We start from the raw sequence: 18,816 nt of genomic DNA, 5'->3' as shown, positions 1-18,816 counted from the left end.
AATCTTTCTACAAACCCTTTTCTAAACCTGTGTGAATGTACCCTAAGGATTATAGAAAACTAAGTTCATGATGTGGAATCACAGAAATATAAAAAACATTTTAAATGGCTAATTCGTAACAACTCCATTGGTAGTTTTAAAAATGTGTAATATAGGCAGCATTTTATACTTGGCTTGTGAACTGGAAGCCACGTGGACAGTAGGTCTAATCTGCTGCCGGTATTGACTTTGTGGACATTTTATGAATTCCCAGCTGCACTCGTGCCTTAAAGAAACTACCTTTTTAGATGTTTTTCTGATGTGACGACCGATCCTCCTTCTCCTTTCAGTCTGTGGTTACAGATCTGCTGTCATGAGAATACTACATAGGATACTTGGGTAGAAGCTGGTCTATAGCTGTGGGTCATCCATGGCCTCTGAAAGCAAAGGGCATCATCAAAGGACTCTCTGTATTGAGGTTTAAAAGGAATCTGTCAACAGGTTCATGCTGCCATATCTGAGGACAACGTAGAGTAGTGACCGACTTGTGGTCTGTGTGCGCTACCTATGAATACATTGTCGTTTTGTCAGCTCACAGTTTGATAGCTGCAGTGCACTGGAAGCAGGAGTCCATTCTGTTCACGAGATGCAAAAAGTTGGCAGAAAATGGCGCATTCAGTCCTCTCTAGCGTAGCCTAAAACACATTCCTGTCTCATGAGAGGTGCGAGCAGCTATTCCTGCCCCCCCATATGGTTTACACTGCAGGTATGTGTGTTCACAATGCCTACATGTTATTATTATAGACAATATATAAATGTCAGATGTGGGAACTGATAATACGAGAACATCTATGGGCATACGCTGCATTGTAATGCACCAGTTCTCCAGTCTCTAGCTCAGTGGTCTCCAACCTGCGGACCTCCAAATGTTCCAAAACTACAACTCCCAGCATGCCCGGACAGCCAACGGCTGCTGATTTCCCACTACAAAAAAAAATATTAAAAAAATACAATTTGCCTCGTGTGCTTGTACATGTAATGTTTAATTTGTTTTGCTCTGCAGAACTTTTTGTTTTATTTGTGGCTTTTAAGTCCTGTTGCATTCATTATAGAATTAATTCATAGTTGTGACTGTAAAAGCTCACTGTTTTGCCATACGTTGATGGGCCTTATAGAAATCTATTTGCAGTGCATTTGTGTATATTTATTTTATACATACAGACATATGGTCCAAATGTAGCGTGAACGGAGCCATGAATGTGTGCAAAGGGGTGTGAGATTGATAGGTTTGCAGTTACAGAACTGTCTGATCATATTCCAGATCCTGGTTGGTATTTGTGGTAAAATTAGTACCCCGGCCTCACTTTATTAGACGTCTCAGGGACGGGGGGGGAGAATGTGCGAAAACACTTGGAATTAGTTTCTTGTGACACAGTGGTGTGAAGCGGGGAGGTTGGGTGTCTGTGCTGCCGTTATCTTCACCTTACAAAACAGAGTTATGGAGGTGTCTGCGTTTTAACTGCTGAAACTTTAAAGGGCATGTTACTGAAAATAATAGCAAAGGAAACATAGTAATAAATAAAAGTGGCTAAATACATTCTTACAACTTGAGAAAAAGGTTGTTACAGGACTCCAACAGGTATTGTCCAGAGAGAGGCTAAAAACACCCCCCTAGTATGATGATGGCCACCATGCTTCATCGTAGGGATGGTGTTGGGTAGGTGATGAGCAGTGCCTGCTTTTCTCCAGATGTAAAGTAAAGAATTGAGGCCAGAGAGTTCAATCTTGTTTTCATCAGACCAGAGAATCTTGTTTCTCAAAGTCGGAGAGTCCATTAGGTCCTTTTTTTTTTATTTTATTTTTTTTCAGGTAGTGGGTTAGTTTTTGTTGTACCTGACAAAATGGGCATGTTGGTTAAAAAACAAAATTCCTATCCCGGAGTACTCTGGAATAGGGCTGGGCGGTATACCGGTTCCTACCGAATTTTTTGTGCTGCACGATATGAATTTTAACCCATACCGCAATACCGGTTTGGCCCCTCCCCCTCGGGAATGAATGAATTAGCCCAGCGCTGCGCTGTTCCCACATGGGGGAACTAATCATATGTGACCTGCGAGCGCTGTTCTGCCCCCCAATTGATTATTAGCCCAGCGCTGTCCCCATCAGGGTACTAGTCACTGTCCTGTTTGTTGCGGCCGCCAGGCGCTGACACACTATACCATTGGTCTCCAAGCTGCGGACCTCCAGATGTTGCAAAACTACAACTCCCAGCATGCCCGGACAGCCAACGGCTGTCCGGGCATGCTGGGAGTTGTAGTTTTGTAACATCTGGAGGTCCGCAGGTTGGAGACCACTGCTCTATACTGTATCCCTATGCCCGGGCTGCAAAAAATAAACAAAATAAACTTTAAATCACCTCCCGTTGGTCCGGTACTGGCCTCACTTGTTTCCTGGGGACGGGAACGTCAAACAGCCGTCAGCCCATCACCGGCCGCAGCGATGTTCCGGCTTCTTACATGACAGTGGGCTCAGCCTATCACAGGCCGAGGCGGAACATCGCTGCGGCTGGTGATAGGCTGACGGCTCTCCGACGTTCATGTCCCCAGTGTAAGGCCGACGTAGGTGCGTTAAAGTTTATTTTGTTTACCTTTTGCAGCCCGGGCATAGGGATACCGCACAGTATAGTGTCAGCACCGGTGGCCACAACAAACAGGACGAGGAGGGCAGCGCTTGAGGGTGATATGTGAGTATTTACCCTGATGGGGATGTGGGCTGATAATTAATATTGGGGGGGGCTAGGAAATACCGTTATATACCGTGGAACTGCCAAAAGTTTAAAAAATACCGTGATACACACATTTGGTCATACCGCCCAGTCCTGCTCTGGAATTCAGAATGTTGGGGAAATTTTGATTTTAAATGCATTATGTGCGTGTGACACTGTGCGTATATATGCACACACACACACACACACACACACACACATACAGATATCTATTTTATGTAATCTACTTCGTCTTTAAAACATTTTCCTTCTATTTTGTAACATGTGATCCAGTTCTGAGTGGGAGATTCTTATTGATAAATCCAGTGTTCATTTTCTCTGCGGTGAAGATCACGACTGAAACAAATCATTCTTTGTTTAAAACAAATTGACATTTTCTGGCCCTTAATTAAGTGAAATTCTTTGTTGTAACGAGATTGAACAAAAGTTTGAAATCAAAGACGCCTCGCTGTTTTATTGCCCGCAGCGCTATTGATCCTACCGACGGCCCTGCGGCTGTAATTATGCAGAATCTCTGTCCTAATGATTAAAAATAAGTTGTTTCTTCTTCCACAGGTAATAAGTGGCCATAGCTGGCCTTCCTGCACACTTTTTCATACAGGATGATACTGTTTATTGACTGAGTACAATCCTTTTAAAGTGTCCACTTTGACATTTTGGGTGGGAAAAAAAATGTCTTCTGGTTTGATTGGTCTGAGCTGTGCCAAGGAGATGCCCCATCTATTCAAAGATTTATTGTATTATTTAAATGTTTTTCCATTTTGTGTTGTTTTTTTGTTTTTAAGCAACACATTATGACTGTTCATAGAAAAAGTACAGCAAGCATAGTTACAATAAGTTAGAACAATGACTGAATGACCTAACTATTCTGTACTGCTGGAGACTCGATAGGCAGGATCATTAACAAAAGGAGAAGAAATAATAAATACAATGTACAAAACTGTTTGTGGGCTCAGTGGCTCTAGCAAACAGCTGATTGGCGGTCGTGCCAGGTGTTTGACCCCTACCAATCAGATGTTGTTGAGCTGTTTTGACTCAAAAGCCCCCTTTAAGATGGCCATACATATGAAATCTAAGAAAACTGGTTCACCGTCTATTGTTTATGGGGTTGTCCCATCTCTCTTCCAATGGAAGGTTCTAGGGAAAAGAAGGATAGGGAATGATGGATTTTAACATTTCTGATCCTTAAAGGACATTTGCAGCGTGATTAACACTTATCCCCTATCCACAGGATAGGGGATAAGTGTTTGATCGCGGGGGTCCGACCACTGGGAACCACCTGTGATCTCCTGTACGGGGCCGCGGCTCTCCCGTGCAGGGGGCGTGCCGGCCGCAGCATGACGTTGCAGCCGGCACACCTCCTCCATACATCTCTATGGGAGAGATGCCTCCCCGTCTCCCCCATAGAACTGTATGGGGTTGACGTAGGTCAACGCTACTGTCACCATGACGCTAATGGCGGTGCCCCGTTAGGGAGATCGAGGGGGGTCCCAGCGGTCGGACCCCCCGCGATCAAACACTTATACCCTATCCTGTGGATAGGGGATATCCAGTGGTGAAAAAACTATCCCCTATTCTAAGGATAGGGGATAAGTTTCAGATCGCGGGGGTCCGACCGCTGGGGACCCCCACGATCTTCTGTATGGGGCCCCGGCAGCCTGCGGGAAGGGGTGTGTTGACCACCGCACAAAGCGGCAGCTTACACGCCCCCTCAATCCAACTCTATGGCAGAGTTGGAGTGCTGCCTTTGGCAATCTCCGGCTCTGCCATAGCGCTGTATTGAGGGGGCGTGTCAGCCGCCGCTTCGTGCCGTGGTCAACACCTGCTATCTGGCCAGCGAGCTGGGGCCCCATACTGGAGATCGCAGGGGGCCCCACCGGTCAGACCCCCTGCGATCTGAAACTTATCCCCTATCCTTAGGATAGAGGATAAGTTTTTCACCATTGGACTACCCCTTTAATTAACACCAGAGGTGTCTGGCAGCAGTATTGTCCTCTATTACCTGAACCTGTATGCGTATGAGGGGTTTAGGAGAGGTAGCCCAAGTTCTTAGAAAGTTTGCAAATATAATCTTTCTGTGTTGACAACAAAGGTATAACTCCTATAATACATTTTTATTTTTTTTACCGAAAAGTATTCAAAGAAGCACATACCGGTATGTTTGTCCTTATAAAAAATGATTGTGGGGGCATCTGTATATGTAGGTTGGGGAGAAATAGACGTTGGTCCTGTAGAATCCTAAGGTGTGTTCAGCCAAGTATTGCTCCATGTCAAAGCTGTTAAAGGCCTCATTCACACAGCAGAGTTTTGTTCAGTATTTGTAACCTGAAACTAGGAGTGAAATAAACACGGAGAAAAAGTATGATGGAACGATCCACATGTCTTTTGTGTTTATGATCCAATGACCCATACTGACCCAAATCCTGCCATGTGAATGAGGTCTAAGGCAATCAATTATTTCCAACAGCTAAGAGTCTAACTAATGTTCCTATAGACATTCCTAATCATTTGATCAATATTTTAAGCCAAAATCAATGTGGAACCAGCAGAGTAAAGAAATATTTAGGGTTATGAGTGGCAACTTGTGCTTTGTTTTGGACATGCGTTTAGCTAAAAATACTGACCAAATATTGACCAAAATGTTATGTGGAAAAGAGGCCAAATACTGTATGACTACGGGCAGAGGGGCTTGAACATACAATTTCTAGGTTATTTTTTTGTTTAGTTTAAACAATCCCAATAGTTTGCCATTGAAAATCTACATCATGCTCTGAATTCCATACAGATTTTATCCAGTACATGTGGATTGAGTTGCTACAGATTTGTGGTGCAGAATCTGCACCACAATTCTGCCAAATCTGGGCCTGGCCTTACTGTTCAGTTATCCAAGCTGTATCGAATTGCAGGCACCAACTCAATGAGTCAGGACTAGGACCGCTCAGACATTCATCTTCTCCATAGACTGCAGTGCATGTCTGAGCGGATTCCACTGAAAGAGTGAACATCTTTTTTCTTTCAGTGGAGTATGAACTTTGGCAGAATTTTCTGCTGCAGAAATTCTGCCGTGCACAAGGTGCAGAAGAATCCCATTAAAAACAATGAGAGGCTGCTGCACCAGAATTTCCAAGCAGAATTTCTGCTGGATTCTGTTTGGAAATTCCACCATGTGAATGGGCCCAAAGGGTAATGTTTCTGCCCGACTTTATTGTATAAGTCTTAACAGACTCAAATATTTTCTATCTATGCATTCATGAAAGAAAGTATGCAGGGCATACTCACTGTAGTAGTCTTGTTTGCAGTAACTTTATTCAATCATTATCGTGCAATGGGTGGGAAAAAAAAGCAGTGCGTGCAGCAGGGGTGTTACCTGGACAACGGTCCATTTCACATTGGCGTAGAGCTTCATCGGGTCCATAAGCACTATGCTAGCGTGAAATGGACCGTCCTCCAGGTAACGCCCCACTGCACGCACTTCTCTTTGTTTCACCTGTTGCACAAGATGTAATGAACGATTGAATAAAGTTACTGTGATCAAGTCTACTACGGTGAGTACCCTGTATACGTTCTTTAATGAATGGATTGATGTGTGACTGTATATATGTCACCCAAACTACACATTATTAAGGCAACAATGCTACCAAAAATAAATATGAATGAAACTGTACTGTGCAGTGTTACTAATTATATACACTACAAAGCACTGACAAAACATATAATACTTTATTATTTATTAATATTAATAATTATTATTGAAAAGAACTAAAAAATCTAAGAAATACAACACATGTTAAAGGGGTACTCCGCCCCTAGACATCTTATCCCCTATCCAAATGATACGGGATAAGAGGTCTAGGGGCAGAGTACCCCTTTAAAAACACCACCCACAGAAAGCATACACGGCACCTATTGGGGAGAAAAGAGAAAACCAAAAGTGGAACAAGAATAAGGGTTTATCATATGAGTAGCAACCCTGTAGGACATGTAAATAATAAATGGAAGCAACAATAATGACAGGAGTATAGCCTGGAAATAACAAATAATGTGCAAACCTTCCAAGATAACAGAGAAAAAGCCTTTTGAACCAAGTCAGCCGCAATAACTGTATTGAAAGACTCTCACCCAGAGGTGTTTGTGGATCCCAACGCACGTTTCACTCTCCCGAGCTTCGTCAGGGGCTGTATATGTGACTGTATATCTGTAACAGCACCAACATATGTCTACGAAAACGCTGCAAGTTTAAGGGTTAGAGGTGCAGACGTTAAGGTGGAGTTCTAAGAGTTCTAGAGTTAATTCATCTGTAGGAAGTTATCATCTATCTACATCTAAGTCCGAACTCCTTGACCCAAACCCCTTTAGGATGGTCAATTATAATAATTTCAGCAGAACAGAAGGGTCTTTTGAGGTGCAGTATTCTTCCCCTCAGGTAGCATATGAGCATGTTGGTTGGCTGTTTATGTGTGAAAGAGTTGGCATGTGTTTTCATGCCCTGTGTTTCTCTTCTGCTGCCCACGGGCATTTCCCATCATTCCTTTCACTTGATGAGACGAGGTTATGCAATGTACCCGCTCAGGGTTCACATATACAGCTGTTTCCACACCAATTAGTTCTTATTTTTCAGAATCCTTTGCATGCCCTGCTGGAAATCACATTAGGCCTCTATTAATGAGGAGAAATGCCTTTTTTTAATGAATGAAAAGAAGCTCATTTAATGTGTTAAACTGATCGGAAGAAACCTCTTTTCCGCATAAATTTCATTATTATTGGACGTAGGCTTTGTCGCAGAAATGATGGCAGCCAGAAGCGTTTGTATTCCAGAGAAATAAGGTAACAGTCTGCACAATGCCAGGCAGAGAAATGTAAAGAAATGAGCCAGCACGATATCGCGTGCATTGTCTTTGGCATAATGCTCTAATTATCGTGCTGTGACACAAGTAGCCATTACACCGTGTAGACCTAGTTATCTTGTCTGACTCATGAAAATGATATAGGTTGAATAACGAGGGTGTTTAAAGGGTTAAGGGGGAGTTTCCCACTTTATTTATTTTCTTCAGTGTTGGATAGTATAGCTGCCTTGTCTAATGAGTGGCTGAGGTTATCTGTCATCCTATTCTCCTGATCTGTCTGTGTTCCATGCTTTACACTGCAGCACAGCTTATTTAGGGAAGCTCAGCAGTAGGTCTCTGAATCAGAGCTGATTTCCATTACAATAAGGAAATTACATTTTATAAACTATCAGCTAGTAAAAAAAAAGTAAACAAATAAAAATAAATAATAATAAGAATTATAATAATAAAAAGAAGTCTATCTAACTATCTTTATTAGGTGACTACCATGATATCCACACTCAAAACATGGAACAAGGCCATCAGCTGTATGATCGGCCTTTCCCCTATCACTTTTGGGTGGTTCTAGAGCCGTGTGTCCCAAACAGGGTGGCCTACAGTTGTTGCAAAACTACAGCTCCCAGCATGCACGGGAGTTGTAGTTTTGCAAAAGCCAAAAGCACTCTGGTTGGGAAACACTGTTCTAGGCTGTTGCAGGTTCTCATTGTGGAGATTAAAGAGCCTTGGAACATGACTAAGGTTTTTCCAGGCTAGCTAAAATCCCATCTGCAGGCAGCTATTACAGGGTTTGTGCCCCTTGTTCATAAGTTGTGTTAAAGGGGTACTCCAGTGCTTTAAAACATATCCCTTATCTGCAGGATAAGGGATAAGTTTCTGATTGTGGGGGTCCAACCTCTGGGACCACCTGCAATTTCCAGGATGGGGCTCTGTTTTAAAATATCAGAGGACCCCTTTAGGTAGAAGCTGAAGTTATCACATTCTTCCTTCACTCGTTAGATGGTGTCAATATTGATTGCTAGTTTACAGCCCATCAAGCTCTTCTGGGAACAGTTGTCAGGGACCCGAAAAATTACAGGGGCGCCAATGAGATACAGGGTCATTCAAAAGCTTTGTAAAAATTGCTGAGGTCTCAACAACTGTCTATACTTCTGACGTGTAAGCAATAGGTACCCTTTAAATCAGCCATAGTGTGCATTTCTTATAGATCCCTATGTATACAAGCAAGCCAGGGCATATGTGTTAATGGAGCCCGAGAAGATTACATCATAGAATTGTCAAGATTGATTTTGTGTCATCGAGCTTGTTTTCACTTAGTAAACCGGGGATTAAGAAAGGGAACTTTTTTTTCTGTTTTAAAAAGCATTCTGGGCTGAGATCTTCAGATAAAAAAGAGCTTAGAAGATGACCTCACTTTACACAAGATTCTGTTATTGATGACTTGGCTTTGAAGAGTCTTGTGAGTTTGCTACTGATGGCATCTGGCCATCCATTCTTAGAGACTCATCCGGCTTCCAGCAGCAGTGAGCAGCCGGTAGGGATAAATGTTCACGTCTTGGCTAGAAGCGATGTCCCTGGCCACATCCTTCGTGAGATCAGTTGAGTCAAAATTGGCTCGGACTCCTACAATTAGGACGGAGCACACTATACGCGAAGAACACAGCTATTTTATCTGTCAGTGTTGTAATAATGAACAGAATCACTTTCTTTGGCCAGCACTTGTTATAGTATTGATTAAAAAAACATTATAGCTTAGGGGTTTCTCCAGCTGGTGCCACCCTGGCCAAATCTTACCTCAAGATGGTAGCCCGCAGTTAATTTTAACAGAAATGCTATTTTTATATGAGCCGTCTAGTAGCATGGCACCTCATGGTAGCGCAAAAAGTAAGAGAGTCTGGACAGAACAACACTACATTATGCCTAGTGCAGGGTTTGATGAGGTGGAGCATGACATCGCATTGCCACAGTTTGGAGACCACTGTTCTAGTACCAAAATATAGGTAACTTACTTAGTGTCCAACCTTTTTAAAGTGTACCTGTCCTCAGTGCAGAGCAGAGCTCTGTACACTGAGGACAAGCAAGGCTCTATACATTGAGGACAAGCAGGTCTCTGTACACTGAGGACAAGCAGGTCTCGGTACACTGAGGACAAAGAGGGCTCTGTACACTGATGACAAGCAGGGCTCCGTGCAGTGAGGACAAGCAGGGCTCCGTGCAGTGAGGACAAGCAGGGCTCTGTACACTGAGGACAAGCAGAGCTCTGTACACTGATGACAAGCAGGGCTCTGTACACTGAGGACAAGCAGGGCTCTGTACACTGAGGACAAGCAGGGCTCTGTGCACTGAGGACAAGCAGGACTCTGTGCACTGAGGACAAGCAGGGCTCTGTGCATTGTGGACAAGCAGGGCTCTGTGCATTGTGGACAAGCAGGGCTCTGTGCACTGAGGACAAGCAGGGCTCTGTGCACTGAGGACAAGCAGGGCTCTGTGCAGTGAGGCTCTATGACTCCCAGCTCACACAGCAGGATGATTGTCAAATCAGGAGCCTGCACGGAGCCCTGCTTGTTCTGTATTCCTCTATTTTGTCTTTGCACAGAGACACACAGACATTAGCTGCAGGGACAGCTTCTTTAACCCAAAAATATTTACATTTGTTAACCAATGTATATTACAAGTATACAAACAATGTTATTATCTACAGTATATAAAATGTTTTTGCAAACGGCAGGTACACTTTAACTGGCCTTGAAATGTGACTAAGGATATTATCCATGCCATACACCCATCTGTGAGAAGTTGTTTTAGGTTACTTATGCTTTCCCTCCCGGAAGCGGTCAGAGTACTGCATGGATAGGTGTCAGACCTCTGAGGGTACAGTTTCTCCTTGAAATCCAGCTGAGGTATGAAGTCTATTGTTTATAGGTGGAACCAGAAAAACATTCTTCTTTCTTTTAGAAAAGAGCTGATTTGCATAATTATTTCCCATGGAGCATTGCCTGTAAGACTCCTTACCTTGGCTGGATCTCCTCCAGGAGAAACTGTGTCCTCCAGAGCGTCTTCCATATATTCTTGAATATTCTAATCCATTGTGACTTAGTTGGTGTTTACTTCCAATAAATGTAATGGAAACAAAATCCACAAAAAATATTTTTACTTCCGATTAGCATCAAAATCTATGGTATTTTTTTTTTCTTTTTGTCATCGTGCTTGAACTTAAAGTCTATAAACGGTGCACATTTGTATCGATTGTTTCTTTTTATGCCTTTTTGTATGGTAGCACAGTTGTACTATAAATCTTTGTAATCTTTCCTTTAATTATAAAAGCTAAATAAAAGAAGCCTCTCCTCTTTCCCACATGCGGCCCCTCCTTTATGTGACTACGAAGCGTTTTGCATCCCCCTGTGATTCTCTCATTTGTAACTCTGGTCTGTATTTTATATGCACTGCAGTGACAGAGATTTAGTAGTGCAGTAACCTATTTTTTCGGAAGGCTTGTTTATTCAAAGCAGCATTGCCTTAGGTAAGATGTGGGACTCTGTTAACTTGCTAACACACGGATCATGTTCTCATAAATCATGCAATTCAGTTAATAACAGTACAGCTATGTCTGTCTTTCTATCTCATATCTATCTCATATCTATCTATCTATCTATCAATCTCTTATCTATTTATTTATCTCTTACTATTTAATACCTATTGATCTCATATCTATTTGTCTAACCTTCTATCTATCTATCTATCTATCTATCAATCTCTTATCTATTTATTTATCTATCTTACTATTTAATACCTATTGATCTCATATCTATTTGTCTAACCTTCTATCTATCTATCTATCTATCTTTCAAACTACCAATTTATCTGTTTATCTGTCTATTTATCTGTCTATCTATCTGTCTATTTATCTGTCTGTCTATCGGTCTGTCTTTCTGTCTATCCGTCTAACTATCCTTTCAACTATCCATCTATCTATCCATCTCTATCTATCTCATATACATCTATCTATCTCATGATCTATCTATCTATCTATCCATCTCATATCTCCTATCTATCTATCTCCTATCTATCTATCTCCTATCTATCTATCTCCTATCTATCTCTCTCATATCTATCTATCTCATATCTATCTCTCTATCTATCTCTCTATCTATCTATCTATCTATCTATCTCATATCTATATATCTCATATCTATCTCGTATCTATCTATCTCATATCTATATCTCTATCTATCTATCTATCTCTCTGTCTATCTATCTGGGTCCCCATAACAATCTTGGTTTAATGAATGCTGATTGATGTGAAGGTGCTCATACTGTGAAGGTACTGCCAATGTTCTTCACCGAGCACCAGCTGCAGAGAAAAAAAATGCTGAAACCTATGGGTTAATGGAAAACCAAAAGTATCTACACCTCCTCCTGTCCCCTCCACCCCCCTGTGGAGGAGGCACACTGTGTGTCTGCAGCTGTAAGGCTGGTGCGTAGATACCTGTGCATCTGCTTGGGTGCACACACTGCAGTATGAGGCTGGCACCTACAGTGCTGCTCTGTCTTTCTCCTCCTCCAGCGTCCTCTATGAGCCCAGCAGAATGGTGCAGTACTCCAGTCAGTTATTACTGAGGTGAGAAGGTACTTTTCCTCTCTAGTATTCTCGACTGTGTGATTGCTTCCTATAAAGTATGAATGGATTTGAAGGTGTGTGTGTCGTTGTACTTTACCTGCTGACCTCTAGAAGCTTCCTAAGTTGGAAATCATGCTGATGCAGCCCTGAAATCTCCATAAACACAAAGCAATCTTTTCCTGCGAAGAGTCTTTGCACAATGCAGCACGATTATCACCGTCTGCTTGAGAACGTCTCAATGATGCGACGGTTGAATGGAGCTCCTCACCTGATTTCCGTCATCCCACAAGAAGCTGACGTTTCTCCTCGTAGTGACACCACAAACCATCTTTTCATGTGTTTTTAACCACTGTGCATGAAGATATTTTTACTAGTCTCAGGATTAATTGTTGTGCCCTCTGACGGTCCCCAAGGATGTGCAATGGGACCGCTAATCTGCCTTTGTGACAGTCCAATTGGGGAGAACTTGTAGAATAGTTAACAAAGGTCCGGAAATTATTTTTCAGGTTTTGTTTTCTATTGCATTTTTTTTATTTTAAATCCCTTTGGTATAAAGCGCACATTTAGTTCTGCATAGTCTGTGTGTCCCCTTGAATCTTGCTGATTCATTAGTCCCTGTACTGTTGGTTCGCCAGTCTGGAAACAAATCTCGACGACTGTCTGCTGCCCCCCTACTCTGCAAAAGTGGAGCAATGGACAAAACGACTAGTCATATACTTTAGGAGACCTCCCAGGGAGATGGGTCATTCTGTAAATTGTATTTGTTGTTAGTGGGGTATGCAGTTTTTAGAGCTTTGCTCTAAGAGTAGTGTTTCCCTACCAGGATGCATCCAGCGGTTGCAAAACTACAACTTCCAGCATGCCCAGACAGCCAGAGGCTGCAACCGCTGGAGCCACCCTGGTTGGGAAACACTGCTTTTAGGTTTTGGATTGTAGGCATTTTTGGGTTAATGGTGATTGGTTGTTCAGTTCATTTTTTTTACGTGTGTGTGTGTATATATATATATATATATATATATATATATTTATTTATTTATTTTAATAGTGACTTCATAGGTGTCACCTAAACAAATATGGTTAAAATATGGTTCTGCTTGCAACGTATCCATTCCCCACCCATGTAGCATTTTTTTCACCTTTTTAAAGGGGTTCTCCACCATAAGATGATTTTAGTACGTACCTGGCAGACAGTAATGAACATGCTTAGGAAGCATTTGCACTTGTCTTGTGGCTAAATGGCTATGTTATGAGATTATGATAACACTGTGGCAATTTTTTTTTTTGCAAACTGACCATTTCCTGTTGTAGTTTGTTCTCTTAAACTACAAATACCATAGTTCCATAGTTTGTAAGTGTGAGGTCACTTTCCTCCCTCTCACACATCAGCCACCCCCACCCACTAAAACACAAATAAGCTGCATTCCATTCAAAAGACCAGTGTTTGCTAATCAGAGTGCCTACAGCTGTTGCAAAATGATCTCTCTCCCACCCAGTGGTTGCTCCACCCATTGAAGCGGTATAGGCTCCCTTTGCACACCTGACTAGTGATGTCATGTTTTGACGCACTGCAACCTGGGGAGAAAATCACAGAAGAATTGCGAGACCACTGTCACACACAGGTACATTCCTGAAATACCCCTTTAAGGGTAAACTCGCACACAGTAGATTTGTTGAAAACATTTTCCTGCCTAATTCATCTGAATGGGGAAGGCAGAAGTCCACACACCTGTTTCAGAGGATACCTGACCCCCTCTTAATATGTATGGAGAGCTGCTTGCAAAAATCCACTCTTTTAGTTGGAGCCATCATGTATGTACACTACACCAAAAAAATTAAGTGAACACTTCAGTCACACACAGAATGATGATGAATTAATGATTCAAGTTAAAAATCTTTGCTGCTATAAATTGTGTATTTCATAGAGAACAAAATGGCGTATGAACAGTTGAAACCAAAATCATCAACCAGTTGAGGGCTGTATTTTAAATTGCACCCAAAATCAAAGTAAAAAATGTGCACAGGCGGATCTACGATAATTTACAATTACATCACAGTAACACAGTAGTGTGTATGGCCTTAAAGGGGTATTCCAGGCCAAAACTTTTTTTATATATATCAACTGGCTCCGGAAAGTTAAACAGATTTGTAAATTACTTCTATTAAAAAATCTTAATCCTTCCAATAGTTATTAGCTTCTGAAGTTGAGTTGTTGTTTTCTGTCTAACTGCTCTCTGATGACTCACGTCCCGGGAGCTGTGCAGTTCCTATGGGGATATTTTCCCATCATGCAAGGGATATTCTCCCATCATGCACAGTTCATGGGACGTGACATCATCATTGAGCAGTTAGACAGAAAACTTCAGAAGCTGATAACTATTGGAAGGATTAAGATTTTTTAATAGAAGTAATTTACAAATGTGTTTAACTTTCCAGAGCCAGTTGATATACGGTATATAAAAAAAAGGTTTTGCCTGGAATACCCCTTTAACGTACCTGTATGCACTCCCAAAAACATCTTGGAGTGTCCTGGGAATCGCCTACCAAACCTAGATCAGCTCTTAGATCAGTGGTCTTCAACCTGCGGACCGCCAGATGTTCCAAAACTACAACTCCCAGCATGCCCGGACAGCCGATGGCTGTCCGGGCATGCTGGGAGTTGTAGTTTTGGAACATCTGGAGGTCTGCAGGTTGAAGACCACTGTCCTAGATAGTCGGTGGCAGTACTTGGTGGTATCAGATGCCTCTGATCCACAATGTCCCAGGGGTTCTCACTTGGATTCAGGTCAGGGGGATGTGATTTCCAGTTAGCGACATTAATTCCCTCATCATGCAGGAATTACCTGGAGGCGTTGTCCTGTACCAGGGAAACCCAGGGCCCTGCACCAGTGTAAGGTCTTATAGTGTCTCTTAGGGTTTTATTCCTGTACCTTACAGCAGTCAGCGTACTGGTGTCTATGATGTCAGAATGTATGTGGCCCTCCTGGGATATCCCTTTCCAGACCATTACTAACCCACCCCCAATTCAGTCTCACAGGTTAATGTTAAAGACCTCTTTATGTTCACCAAGGAATCTCTAGACTGTTACATGTGCTCAGTGTGTGTCTGCACTTCTAAAGAGAATGGGGAGTCAATGGTGGACATGTCAATTCTGGTGTTTCCTGATGAATGCCAGTTAAGCTGCATGGTATTGGGCTGTGAGCATAGGTCCCACTAGAGGAGAACAGGCCCTTATGGTAATCACGAGCCTGTTATTGACAGCTGGGTAGGAAACATGAACGCCAGTACCCCTTATGGAGGTCATTTTGTCGGGATCTGGCCTTGCATGGAGCAGATAGCAGCACTTTTGCTGGGATGATGCTTCTATGTCCCTGGCCAGCTCTCCATGTAATAGCCCATGTCCTTATATCTGCTTAAAGGGGTACTCCACTGGAAAACTTTTATTTTTTTATCAACTGGTGCCAGAAAGTTAAACAGATTTGTAAATTACTTCTATAAAAAAAAAAATCATAATCCTTCCAGTACTTATCAGCTGCTATATGCTCCACAGGAAGTTCTTTTCTTTTTGAATTTCCTTTCTGTCTGACCACAGTGCTCCCTGTTGACACCTCTGTCCATTTTAGGAACTGTCCAGAGTAGGAGCAAATCCCCATAGCAAACATCTCCTCCTCTGGACAGTTCCTGACATGGACAGAGGTGTCAACAGAGAGTACTGTGGTCAGGCAGAAAGGAAATTCAAAAAGAAAAGAACTTCCTGTGGAGCATATAGCAGTACTGTAGGATTAAGATTTTTAAATAGAAGTAATTGACAAATCTGTTTAACTTTCCGGCACCAGTTGATGTAAAAATTTTTTGGGAGTTTCCAGTGGAGTACCCCTTTAATGCTCTTGAGACTTGGAGACATAACAAACCTTCTTGTGATGGCATTTATGGCTCTGTCATTAGAAGCTGAACTACCTGTGCATCATGAATGGGCTGTAGGTACCACATGATGCTACCAGTATTGACAAAGCAAGACCCAAAAAAGAGAACTCAAGTCAAGAACGTAAAGGAGCTTGTAATTGTCTATGGCCACCACCTGCAAAACCACCTTTTTTTGGGGTTGTCTTGCCGTTGCCTCTCTAATGTACCTGCATACTCATCTGCCCCGATTCCCCTACTGCTGCCAATTCAACAGCTCGCAGATGTGTGTGCTGTAGTTCAGGTCTTTTTATTTTTCAGTTGTCTATGAACTTTCCCAGCATTCCATGCGGCCAAAGACAATGGGGAAGATTTATCAAAACCTTTCCAGAGGGAAAGTTGCCCGTAGCAACCAATCAGATCGCTTCTTTCATTTTTTTTTAAAAGGCCTCTGAAAAATGAAAGAAGCGATCTGATTGGTTGCTATGGGCAACTGGGCAACTTTTCCTCCAGACAGGTTTTGATAAATCTCCTCCTATGTCACATCGTTTCCAGGGGTGCGTGGCTATGCTGCAGTTGGTGGGCGGATTGAATAGTTTGAGTAAATCCCTTTCACCCTGCTATCCACCCCCACTGCAGCATAGCCACGCTCCCCTGAGGACCATATGACTTATTGTCTCTGGCCACATGAAATGCTGGGAAAGCTCAGAGACTACAGTAAAATAAAAAGACTTGCACTACAGCACTTCCGGGTGTGGGTCCTTTGCATGAAAATGGGACAAAGTGGCGCGTGGAGGGTATAGAAGCATATTACACATGGGCTCAAAGGCTGAAGAAAAAATTCTGGAGTACCCATTAAATACTTATTCTCTATCCACAGGGCATATGATATGGGAGATCCGCAATGTTGAATGGGTTTCTCATTGGAACACATTAGGGCTGTAACTAACGATAATTTTTATTGATTAGTTGTTGATTAATCGATTAGTTGGTTTAGCTCTGCATACTTGAAACCGAGCCGTGGTCTGGTTTACCTTTTATCTTCCTCCGTTCGGGCACCAGGCAGAGCTTTGTGACGTCACAGCTGCTGTTTCACCAAGCCTGCTCGCAGTGAGGCCCAGCAGAGAAGCAGCAGCGATAACGTCATGAAGCCCCACCCGGCGCCCGAACAGAGGAAGATAAAAGGTGAACCGGACCACAGCTTGGAGACAGGTATGTAGGGCTAAACCAATTTAACGATTAATTGATAATTAATCGATCAGAATAATCATTAGTTCCAGCCCTAGAACGCATGATGGGGAGATTTATCAAAACCTGTGCAGAGGAAAACTTGCCCAGTTGCCCATAGCAACCAATCAGCTCGCTTCTTTCATTTTCATGAAGGCCTGTGAAAAATGAAAGAAGCGATCTGATTGGTTGCTATGGGCAACTGGACAACTTTTCCTCTGCACAGGTTTTGATAAATCTCCCCCGATATGTTTATGCATTGGTGTTCTATTTGTTGTTTATGGGAATTGATGGAAATTTCGATTTTTTTACAGTGGAGAAAAAAATAATTTGTTTTTGTACATTTGCTCACTGACAAAAAAAAATGCTCAGTCTATAATTTTAATTATATTTGCACAGTAAGAGACAGTATAACTACACACGTGCTTATACATGTGGTTTCTTGAGCAGTGACTGTGGTCCCAGCTGCATTGAGATCATTGACAAGATTAACAGTTATTTTGTGTTACTAATATTTGCGAATTATCGCACCAACTAAACTTCTTACAAAGCTGCTTGGTGATGGTCTTGTAGCCTATTCCAGAGTTGCGTAGGTCTACAATTTTGTCCCTGACATCCTTGTTCAGCTCTTTGGTCTTGGCCATGGTGGAGAGTTTGGAATCTAAATGACAGGTGTAGACAGGTGTCGTTTATACAGGTAATAAACTCCTTTTAAAGGGGTACTCCACCACTACACATGTTATCCCCAATTCAAGGGAGAGAGGATCACCTGTCTGATCTCGGGGTTCTGGCCGCTAGGGACCCCCCAGTCATTTGGTGCATAAAGCGAATTGCGCTCCATGGCAGATGACTGGCGACCACAGCTGCTACGCCCCCTCCATTCATGGGAGGAGCGCAGAGCCGTCATCACCCCCCCCTCCCATAGACATGAATGGATGGAGCGTGGCATCATTAACATGGAAACCCCAGGCTTCCATGTTCATGCAGTGCTGGCCTGGAGATCGCAATGGGTCCTATTGGCCGGACCCCGTGATTAGACATCTTAACTTGTCTACGGGCGGAGTATCCAGGGCTCAAATCCTACAGTAATGTGTGGGAACTGAGTTCCTGCACTTTTTCCACAGCAGGAACAGCATTCCTATTAGCAGGAGTGCTGAAGGACCAGCCCTTATGTGGAAGAGTTCCCACACTTTTTTTTCCAGGACTTGACCCCAGGGAGTACCCCTTTAAGAGAGTGCACCTAATCTCAGTTAAATACCTGTATTAATGACACCTGGGAGCCAGAAATCTTGCTGATTGATAAGGGGTTAAATGCTTATTTTACTGAGTAAAATGAAAATCAATTCATAACTTATTTGAAATGTGTTTTCTGTATTTTTTGGGTGTTATTCTGTATCTTACTGTTGAAATAAACTTCTATGAAAATTATAGACCATCATGTCTTTGTCAGTGGGTAAATGTACAAAAAT

At 42.5% G+C, this 18,816-nt stretch overlaps 1 protein-coding gene across 7 annotated transcripts in view; it reads left to right on the top strand.

Annotated features, from left to right (window-relative positions):
• TANC2 (tetratricopeptide repeat, ankyrin repeat and coiled-coil containing 2) overlaps positions 1-18,816 on the top strand; it is a 532,732-nt gene that overhangs the window by 318,350 nt on the left and 195,566 nt on the right. The window contains exon 1 of one of the 7 annotated variants that reach the window (XM_056548537.1): positions 12,206-12,223. The exons of the other annotated variants lie outside the window; for them this stretch is intronic. The gene's annotated coding sequence lies outside the window, so the exon portion shown is untranslated. Of the gene's footprint in view, positions 1-12,205; positions 12,224-18,816 lie in introns of those variants that run through there. 7 annotated transcript variants of the gene reach the window in all.

This window comes from Hyla sarda, chromosome 12 (genome assembly GCF_029499605.1).
Source record: "Hyla sarda isolate aHylSar1 chromosome 12, aHylSar1.hap1, whole genome shotgun sequence".
Taxonomy (NCBI): Eukaryota; Metazoa; Chordata; class Amphibia; order Anura; family Hylidae; genus Hyla; species Hyla sarda.
This window is presented reverse-complemented; position numbering and strand designations above follow the sequence as displayed.